Source organism: Aulonocara sp. 'chitande type north' Nkhata Bay, linkage group LG9, assembly GCF_057382095.1.
Source record: "Aulonocara sp. 'chitande type north' Nkhata Bay isolate Kocher_YH1m ecotype deep benthic linkage group LG9, A_spYH_male_GT1.1, whole genome shotgun sequence".
In the NCBI taxonomy this organism is placed as follows: Eukaryota; Metazoa; Chordata; class Actinopteri; order Cichliformes; family Cichlidae; genus Aulonocara; species Aulonocara sp. 'chitande type north' Nkhata Bay.
In genome coordinates this window covers 29,458,209-29,467,918 of record NC_141352.1, presented here as the reverse complement: position 1 = coordinate 29,467,918, position 9,710 = coordinate 29,458,209, and the positions used below count along the sequence as shown (strand labels likewise).

General features: G+C 40.6%; 2 protein-coding genes across 4 annotated transcripts in view; both read right to left on the bottom strand.

Moving 5' to 3' along the window:
- LOC147322339 (uncharacterized) overlaps nt 1–1,166 on the bottom strand; it is a 60,106-nt gene extending 58,940 nt beyond the window's left edge. Inside the window, exons 1-2 of one of the 3 annotated variants that reach the window (XM_086306914.1) lie at nt 911–1,166; nt 134–204 (exon numbers count right to left, since the gene is read on the bottom strand). The gene's annotated coding sequence lies outside the window, so the exon portion shown is untranslated. Of the gene's footprint in view, nt 1–132; nt 483–910 lie in introns of those variants that run through there. The other 2 variants (XM_086306915.1, XM_086306916.1) reach the window with 2 other exon arrangements.
- The window catches only part of LOC147322338 (uncharacterized), a 99,688-nt gene that overhangs the window by 68,113 nt on the left and 21,865 nt on the right, over nt 1–9,710 (bottom strand). The gene's annotated exons all lie outside the window — the stretch shown is intronic.

Below are 9,710 nucleotides of genomic sequence, written 5' to 3'. Positions count from 1 at the left end.
TGCATAACTTAATAAATATAGAATTTGAAAAATAACAAACCTAAAAAGAAACACTAGGTACGAGATACATGAGTACCTATGATACGGTGATACTTTTGGTAAACAACCATTTGACTAACATGTGTGTCTCACCTGCTCTTGTTCATCTCTGTTCTGTCCTGTCTCCTCTCTCTCCCTCTCTGTTCCTCTCTCTCCCTCTTTGTGCTGACAATCATCAAATATACAGTTGAAACCAGATATTTACAAACTCTTCAGATAAAAACACAACACTTTTATAATTGTAACATCAAATCAGACTAAATGTTTATTTTTTTAGATTGATAAATATAAAAAACATATTTGTTAACTTTAAGAGTAAAGAGAGAAACTATCTGTATTTCTTAATTGCAAATGGCACCAAATTGTATTCAAACTGAGCCACACTTATGGAGCTCCACAATTCTTTTCCTGGTGTTTTGGTTGACATCTCTTAATTTTCCCATTTCAAAGAAACAGGCTCTGTGTTTTGCCTTATATGCATCCACAGCTGTGCCACCAGTTTACTCACATGGACTCTACTAACCTATCAGAAGCTTCTTCAGCTCAGAATGGAATCATCTGGTTTTCTTATTAATTAACAAACTTAGTGTATATGTACTCTTAAATTTGATGAAAGTGATAAAAAATAGAAGCTCTGTCTCTCTTTATTCTGACATTTAACTAATTCAAAAGATATTTCAATATTTATCTAAAACAAAAGTTTACTCTAAATTGATGTTGTACAGAAAAAATGTTTTATGTTTTCTCCCTAAAGTGTATGTAAATATCTGGTTACAAATGTGAATATCCTGCTGTGTACTGAAATCCCTCTTGTTTTGCATAGAAATATACTGAACAACATACAAAGCATAATATATAAAATAACATTTACCTGAGTTTTTTTCTTTGAAAGAAGCCTCTAATGTCCATTCTTATATTTCAGTACATAACTGAAACCGATTTAGTCGGGGAGGGTAAGAACTGAAAATATGAAATAAACACACGTAAGATAAGACTCTATTAAAAAAAAAAAAAAAAGCATTTGTTCGGCTTTTCATTTCGCCATTTGTTGATTCACTTGAAGAGCAAGTAACGTAATATTGGTCAAGTGATCAGTTTGATATCAATCTTTCGTGATTCACCGTCATTTGTACGGTATGAATGGTTTGCTTTGGTACCTGGGCCCTGTTTCAGGAAGCCGGTTTGGAAAACTCAGAGTGAAAAACGACACTCACGGTTGAGTAACCCCGAACTGTCCAACTCGGAATATTCCGTTTCAGAAAGGCTGATAACAATTAGTTCAGTCAACGCGGAGTTGCTTTAACCCCAAGTGAAGCGCGCGGACGAGGATACACAAAGCCCTGATAAGCGGAGCACAGATTAAGCGAGTCACCATGGAGACGGAGGGAAAGAAGGCGCGGTCAATGTATTTCACAGCGCTTGAGGCCGAAATTCTGATGGCAGCATATGCCGATAACATGCAAATTCCGCGGAAAAAAGTAACACAGCCACAGCTGCAAAAGCATGCATGGCAAAACATAGCCGACAGAGTCAATGCGTGAGTGTTAATATAAACATTGATCGAGGGATTTCCACCCATTTAACACGTTATTTTATCATATGTTATTTTATTTGTTATTTTATACATTTTATTTTGTGATGTGATGTGAGCGCAGGTGCAACCCAACAGGCCCCAAACGTGCCTGGAAGCAAGTAAAAATGAAATATAAAAATATAGTCCAAACAGGTAAGGTGTAATTGTATTATGAGCCATAGTGCTTGGTCTGTTTGTCCGATGTAAATCAATTTCAGTTAGAGGCTACATTAATTTTCTTTCTGTAAGCACTTATTGAAATTATCTGAGCACATTACAAGTACATATTTGCTTACTCTGTATGCTCAAATGTGGCCCGTTATAGCCAACAGAAAAAAAGCGGAGGCCCGAAAAACAGGTGGGGGTCCTCCACCACCACCACTCACAGAGGCTGAGCAGTTGGCCCTCAGCCAAAACAGTGGGCGCCCTGTGGCCGAAGGCATCTCTGCGGGGACATCCTCTGAGGCAATAACCCCGCAAGACACAAGTGCCTACATAAGGGGTAAATTCAAAATAATACATGATGTGCATACATCCTTTCTTCACAGTCACCTTTGCAGTGCGACACATTCATTTGATAAACTCTTTACCATAATGAATTATTTTGTAGTGAAGTTATTTTCCGACTGATTTTGCCTTCCCTCAGTCTTGGTTGTCTTTGAGAGCATAATGACAATGAAGTGTAAGGTGCTTGGTATGTTTGTTAATTGCCATTTGGTCCCTTGTAAGTTATAAGTGACCTGTATAAACCTCATATTCTATCAGTTGATGGTGGTGGTGTACTGCATCTGGTGCAGCCTCCTGTTGAGCCAGACCAACATGCAGTTGTGAGTAATACTCCACAGATTATATGAGTTTACAGTAGAACAGCAATGTTGTCTATTTCTTTACTACAGGAAAATAATGAAGAAACATTGACAGCTGTTAAGGAGGAGGAAGCAACAGAGACACTTTATGAGGTTTACATCTTTTAATACTTTGTGTACAGGAAATACAGGCGACCAATAAAGCCAGTTGAACAAAAAATCTGTTTATTCTTCTTTCAACATGTTGAGGTGATGGGTCAAAAGAAATGATTGTGACATATGGTGTCTCTGACTGCTCTTCCATCTTGTATGTCCGTGGGAGGGTCAGGATGTTCATGGTTTGGATCACTGCTGATGTTTGGTTCAGAAGGACAGTGTTCTCCTCTAATTGTGGCAATGTTGTGAAGAATCACACATGCCACAATAATGTCACATGCCCTTTCTGGGGTGACCCTGAGTCTTTGCAGGCACTGGAACCGGGCCTTAAGCATTCCGATAGTCATTTCAATTCTGGCTCTTGTCCTGCAATTAGCCAGATTATATCGCTGCTGTGGGCCCGGTTCAGGGTCAGGGTAAGGGGTAAGCAAATAGGGTAAACATGGATACCCCCTATCACCAAGCAAGTAGCCAGTGAACTCTCCTAAGACAGAAGGGTACACTTCAGTTCAAATGTCCCTGAAGCAATTGGTCTTTATATATTTTACAGTATTCTCAACTCACCATGTCCAAATTTTGTGCTCAGTGTACATTCACGGAATATTTGTGAGTCATGGACAGAGCCTGGCCACTTGGCTTCCACATTTGTGATAATGTTGGCAGCATCACATATGATCTTCACAGTGCAGAGAACACAAATTAGCATCCATTACTATAATGAAATAATTTGTTAGTTTGACATGCTACAGGGAACTATGTACCTGTACATTAATGCTGTGGAAAGACTTCCTGTTCACATAGTCTCCTTCATTTACTGAAGGAGCAATGATTGGAATGTGAGTTCCATCTGTACAGCCAATCACGCCTGGGAACCGTGAAAATAAATGTGCAATTTAAGTAGTAGTCCAAGTATCACCACATCATACATTACGTTTTGGTCATCCTGATACCTGCAATTTTGTGGCATCCCTCTTTGATAAATCTTGTGGGTCTATGACCGGGGAACACCACAAACGGGTACAGGAGACGTTTCAGTGCAACTGTAACATTCCTGACTGCCCGACAGACGGTAGCCTTGGAAACGTGCTCAGCGTCACCAATATTATACAGAAAGCTCCCGTTTGCAAGAAACCGAAGTGCAATACAAATAATATGTACAGAACTGAGAGGATGTCCACGATGTGTCACATGTGTAATATATGGCCTGAGGATGTTATCCAAATAAATTATAGATTGTGCTGAGAAACGGTAACGTTCGCACAGAAAATCATCAGGAAATGATAAAATGTCCAAACGCACTCTGATCACTCTCTCCCGGCGGAGAGCTCTGCGGAGAATTTGGGCTTCACGATCTACTGGCTCTTCAAGGAAGTGGCACGCCATGTCCGACACTTCCTACTGTCAGGTTTCCGACAAAGGGGCGGAGACAGTCAGGGTTAGTTGTAGTAAACCTGCTAGGGGGCAGGTTAGCTTCACGGAGTGTGTCGTCATAGTGACTCACTGAGGCTTCATCTGAACTCTCTTTGTGAAACCGAAAACCCAGAGTTTTCGTTAACTCAGGGTATACTTACTCAGTTTTTCCACTAAACCGGCTTCCTGAAACAGGGCCCTGGTCAAACTTAAGCTCTCCTTAGTATGGCTGGCTCCGTTACTCCAACAGCGCACTCACAGGCACAAGAGCACCTGGCTGCAGCCCCGCCCCCTCGCTCAGTTGCTTAGTGCCTGAGCTCGGATCATACCAATATCAGGGGGGATTCACGCACAGTCGTAAATTCCCACTGTGTGCATTATGTGCTTCGAATATTGTGTGTACTTTTTGTTTTATACAGTTGTCAGCCAGGCATCTAACTATGAAAAAATTACACTCCAAAAGACCCCGGGCTTCTGACAAAACAACCCGGGCTTAAGCCCAGTAAGCCACCCCCACGCTCCGCCCCTGCCCGTCAACACCAGCACAGACCTCTCCGCTCAGCTCCGATCACTCCCTCCAGTGCGCGGTCGTCCGCGATCTCTGGTCTCGTTCTCCTTTGCCGCACGCCTTGGCCAGCTGCCTATAGCCGGGCCTCTGTGCCGCTCTGCGCGGCCGTCGCCCACACCGGTTACCATGCCATGTCTCTCCTCCTTTCAAGCCTCCTTTCAAGCTTTTTCTCCCCCCCCCGCTCTATGATCTGCCAGGCCCTCTTATTGGCCTCTCTGGGATCTCTCGCAGGTGTGATCAGTTTACTATCAGGTAGGGGCGGAGTCTTTCCAGGACAATTTGACAGTATAACGAAAACATGCAACAACATAACCACTGCACAAAACATGACCAATACATGCAATATAAAAACTAAGTAAATACACTTCATATTAAAATATTAAAAAGGTAAAACAACAAAACATGCAAAACTTAAATAACTTGTCCCTTTCCACCCCGTGACACACACCTTTGGGGATATTTATTTTTGTGCTTGCAGCGCTGTGAGCCAGAACAGCGAGAGAAAAATCTGCAACAGCGACGAGCCGAATGCTTAAGTGAATCCCAGCAGCTGCACATGTGCTACGCTGATTTAGAGGATATCTTTGCTCTGGATTTATATTTATACTTTTTCATTTCCATATGATTCTTCTTGCATCTAAACAAAGATGATTCAATTTGATAAATTTTGAAGGCTCTTCGTGCTCGGGTGTAAATGAGACGTAATATTTGCTCTTGGTTTGGTTCGCCTGTACTGAACCTTGCAGTACAAACAAAACCTAAAAACATTATTTGTAGTTGTTATTCTTAGTTGTTCTGCTGCCTAAATACCACAGGGTGTAATTATGAAGTTATTGAGCTGCACATACTTTACGACCTGCTTAAGTTCGAGGTCACAGCGTCTGTAGAGCAGCTGGAACATAATGAAGTCTACAAGGTTAAAGTTTTCTCTTCACTTGTTGTTCTCTCTGCTGCTTGGTTTGATGGATCTGAGAGCTTTTGTTTTTATTACTGTTATTATAATTATCATTATTATTTTACTCTCTAGAAGCTTTAAAATAGTGTTTGTGTTTGAAAAAATTAATTCAAGAATAGGACAGAAACATCTGTCCTTCTGAAAATCGCCCAAAGGCACGGAGACAAACTCAAAGGATGCAACGTGTAACTTTCTCTTCCTTCATGTCAGCACCATCATCGATTATTTATATAAAATGCATATAGCAACAGTAACACTTTAGTTTGGATTTCATGATTTCTGTAACTGGAAAATATTTTGTTTAAAGACAGAAGTGACTGGGTAGTTGCAACATTAAAGTGAAATATTAATTAATGAGCATTAAGTATATTTGTTGCTTAAGCGTTTGCACTATAACTTAAGTAGGATTATAACTTTTAAGCAAGGAAAGATTTCAGATATTTAGTTCACTGTTTCAGTCATTGTATATGAAATTAAAAAATTTACGTTGGTCAAATATGATCCTCTAAATCAAATAAGTTTGAAAAATACTTTTTTAAATTTCCTTTTTGAAAATAAATGATGTATTTTTAAATGTCACAACAAATTTTCACAAAAAGTAACTAATAATTAAAACCAGTTAAACAAAATAAAACAATTTAAAAATAAAATTTTTGAATCATGCTTAACCAAATGCCAGGATGGAGAGCTGAACCTAAAGTATACGTAGAAAGATTTCAACATTTGAGCAGATTGTCCAGTGTTTAATGTTTTTATCACATATAAATGTCACAGTAGTGGGTCCTGGCCCAATGCTTTGTGTTTTTCGTTTAATATTCTTTGACTATTGTTTTTCTTGGTTTTTGTTATTCTTATTTATCAGGCTCTCAGTAATCTTAGTTCTCCCTGCCTCAGTGTTCTTCTTAGCCTGTGTTTAGTTTCTGTTCCCGTGTCCCACGTTTCATCATTTCATGTCGAGTCACCCCTGTCTCTATGTTCCCTGTTTCTCCCCAGTCAGCCCCGCCTCCCTCGGGCACTCATGTGTGATATAGAGTAATAAACCTGACTACATTTGCTACACTCTCTTTATTACCTGTTACTTTAAAATTCATACACTAATTATGTCTGCCCACCTCTCTAATGTGAAGGTCAACATCCCAGTGACATAAGAATAATCCCAAAGGGGCAAGGGGAGCGGTTAATTTAGCATATTTAGCATTAAGGGTACAGCAAGGATATACTTTTACTTATTGTGGCAGGGGTGTGGTCTCTGGCCTGCTGCAGTGGAGGCTGGTGGCGGGACGTTGGACGGCACAGGTGAGGGTGATGGAACTCATGACTCTCCCCTTTATAGTGACTGAGGAGACTGGCGTGGGGGAAGCGTGTAGTGGAGGAAGCCGAGGAGAGAGCTGGTTTCTGGCTACAAAGACGGCGTCAAACCAGAAAAGATTGCTTGTGGTCAAATAATGTGTCAATCACCTCTGAATCAAACTCTGTGTGGGTCAGTTCATTTCACAGTATTGTTTAGTATATCTTCACTTGTCTCACTCTCCTTCTGTTCTGTCCATCAGCACGATCCTCAGCGCTTACACAGATCCTCCATCGATGTTTTGGATCCAATCAGTGATCAGTTCTACGAGGAGGCCTGGATGGTCACCAGCGCTCGCTACAACTCCATCACCAGAAGGTGAGTGTACTCCTTTGTATTCAGATGAACTTTCTTTTTAAAAAAACATTTTCATATATGAGCTTTCTATTATTTCATGGGCAATTTAATCAATATTAAAATTACAAGCATATCAACAAAGGTAAAGCTGATTTTTTTCCACTTTCTGTCACACAGTCATGGAGGAATACAATAAATACATAATCAATCATAGATCCTGAACAATGAGATTAAAAGAAAGTCTGTGGCTCTAAAAACTAAACAGTATAAAGACATGCTCCAAGCTGCTTTTTCTCTCCTACTCCTCTAGGTTTTCCACTGTCGGCCATCCAGCGACGTTGGAGGGCTACCTGACCAATGCTGGCCTACGCAAAGAGGTCCCAGCTCGGGCTCGGAGGAGCTGAAGAAGATCCTTGCCTTCCTCGTCAGTTTCCTCTTCAGTTCATGTCCCAACAAAACCTGCTTTCACCTATTAGCTCCAAAGAGGCTATAGTGCCCATGGAGGTCTGGACCTGAGGCCTGTGCTCATCACGTGGAAGGTGAATAGAAAACACTCTGACACCATTCTGGAGGTCTGACGGGACTCTGACCAAAACACAGATGAAATAAAACTTGTGGCTGGAGTTTTTAAAATCTCTTTTTCACCTCATAGATTAATGCTCATGATTGCATGTTAGCAAGACAGCATCTGCCCAAGGTGAAACTCTCAGGATGACATTTACTCTTAAACTGTTATCTGGTTAAGACTACTTGAGGAGATCTTAGTAGCGAGTATGTGGATTTAGTCTCTTCACCAACAGCAGACAGACCCATGCCAAGAAAGCAGACATGTTCACAGAGAAAGCAGAGAGCAGAGATTGGAAAAAGCTAAAAAGAAAACGCTGCAGCTTTAGACGACTATCTGCCTGTAAGGCTGAAAAATTCCAGTTACGCTCTATTTTGGAAAAGGTCCCAGTTTTGGTAACCTGGATTTTTATTTCCCCTCTTCTACTACAGATGTTGACTGTGACCTCAGAGGCCAACTGGACCACAAAGCTGCAACAGGATTGAGGGAGAGGAGTCTTCATCCAGCTTCAAAGAAAACATCTAGGTAAAGTGATGTGGATCAGTGGATAAAAGTCTCCACTTTCAAAGGAGATACTCTGAGAGAGAGAGAGACTATCTGAGCCATTTTAGCCCAAATTATAGTACTTTATAGTACAGCAACACTTTTAAAGGACAAAAATTAACATAAACTTTGACTGTAATACAAACAAAGTATTGCATGTGTTTTTTAAAACTGTTCCTCAGATGGGCAGGATATCACTATTAGACTGTCCCACCAGCCAACTTCAACAAAAGAACACAGCAGCATTCAGTGATCAGCACAGATGAGCTTGTTCCTCTAACACTCAGCATCTGATCCCTGTTGGTCTGTGTGCTTCTGCTTTTGGTCAGTTAGAAACCCTGCAGTAACCTCACCCAACACTGTGTCTTCTTGTTCGCCTCAACATTGAAGTATCAAATGTCCAACATCTGGAAAGGAAACCACACCAGTGTACTGTGATGCTTCACCAACATGTGGCTGACGCTGGTTCTGCCTTTCATGCTGACATCACCAGAGAGCCCCGCCCACCTCAGGACCTCCCCTGTCATGTATTGAACAGGATGATTATGAAGATGACCGAGTGCAAATAAGACTGTAAAAATCCACGACCAGAATGTTTAGATGCTTTCTAATTATTCATGAATATTATGAGTGTTTGTGTGTTTTGTCTTTTCTTTCCTGACGTTTGTTACTAACAAAGACAGTTTACGCTCTGTGTGTGTTTTCATCCTTACCAGCCACACTCTAACTGCAATTAAGAAAACAAACTTTAGAAATTGTCGACTCAGTGACTTCATAAAATATTTAAGTGGTTCAGGTAGAGCCAGTTTTTAAATGACCATGAACACTTACCTTATTGTATCTGTACAGCATGTTTTTCTATTAGACAGATTTGTAACAGAGGCCTTGCTCTCAGTAAGTTTGAAGTCATTTTCTGATTTATTTTGTAATCTCTGATCTTTGTACATCCTGCTCAGTTTGCATGCTGCCTTTAGGAGTTTCTGTCTTTTGTATTTGAAGATAATTCATTGAATATACTCTGCTGCTTCCCTTTGGTGCCTCACACATCACTTTGTCAAGTTTTTCAGTGTCATTTTTTTTATAGCTGTTTGAATTCTCTGTATGTTTGACCCTGTAGACTGTTTAATGGACTGCTCGTCTTCCTGTTTGTAACCACTGCCTGTTTACGACTAAAGATTTGGTTTTTTGACTTTAATACAGCCTCTGCGTGTCGTCCCTTTGTGACCTCGTCCTCTGTGAATGTGTCACAGATGTTTTCATTATAATAACACAGCTTTCCCACAGTGGCTTGCAGCAGCAAAGCTTCAGATTAACACAGTGATTTTATATTCAGAATTATTCTGACAGTGGGCCACTGTGAATTGTGATCTTTCATGAGGTCAGTTTTAAAGTTCAGTATTTCAAAGCAGGAGCTATGAACAGTCATCATGTTGGCATTAGAATTATTATT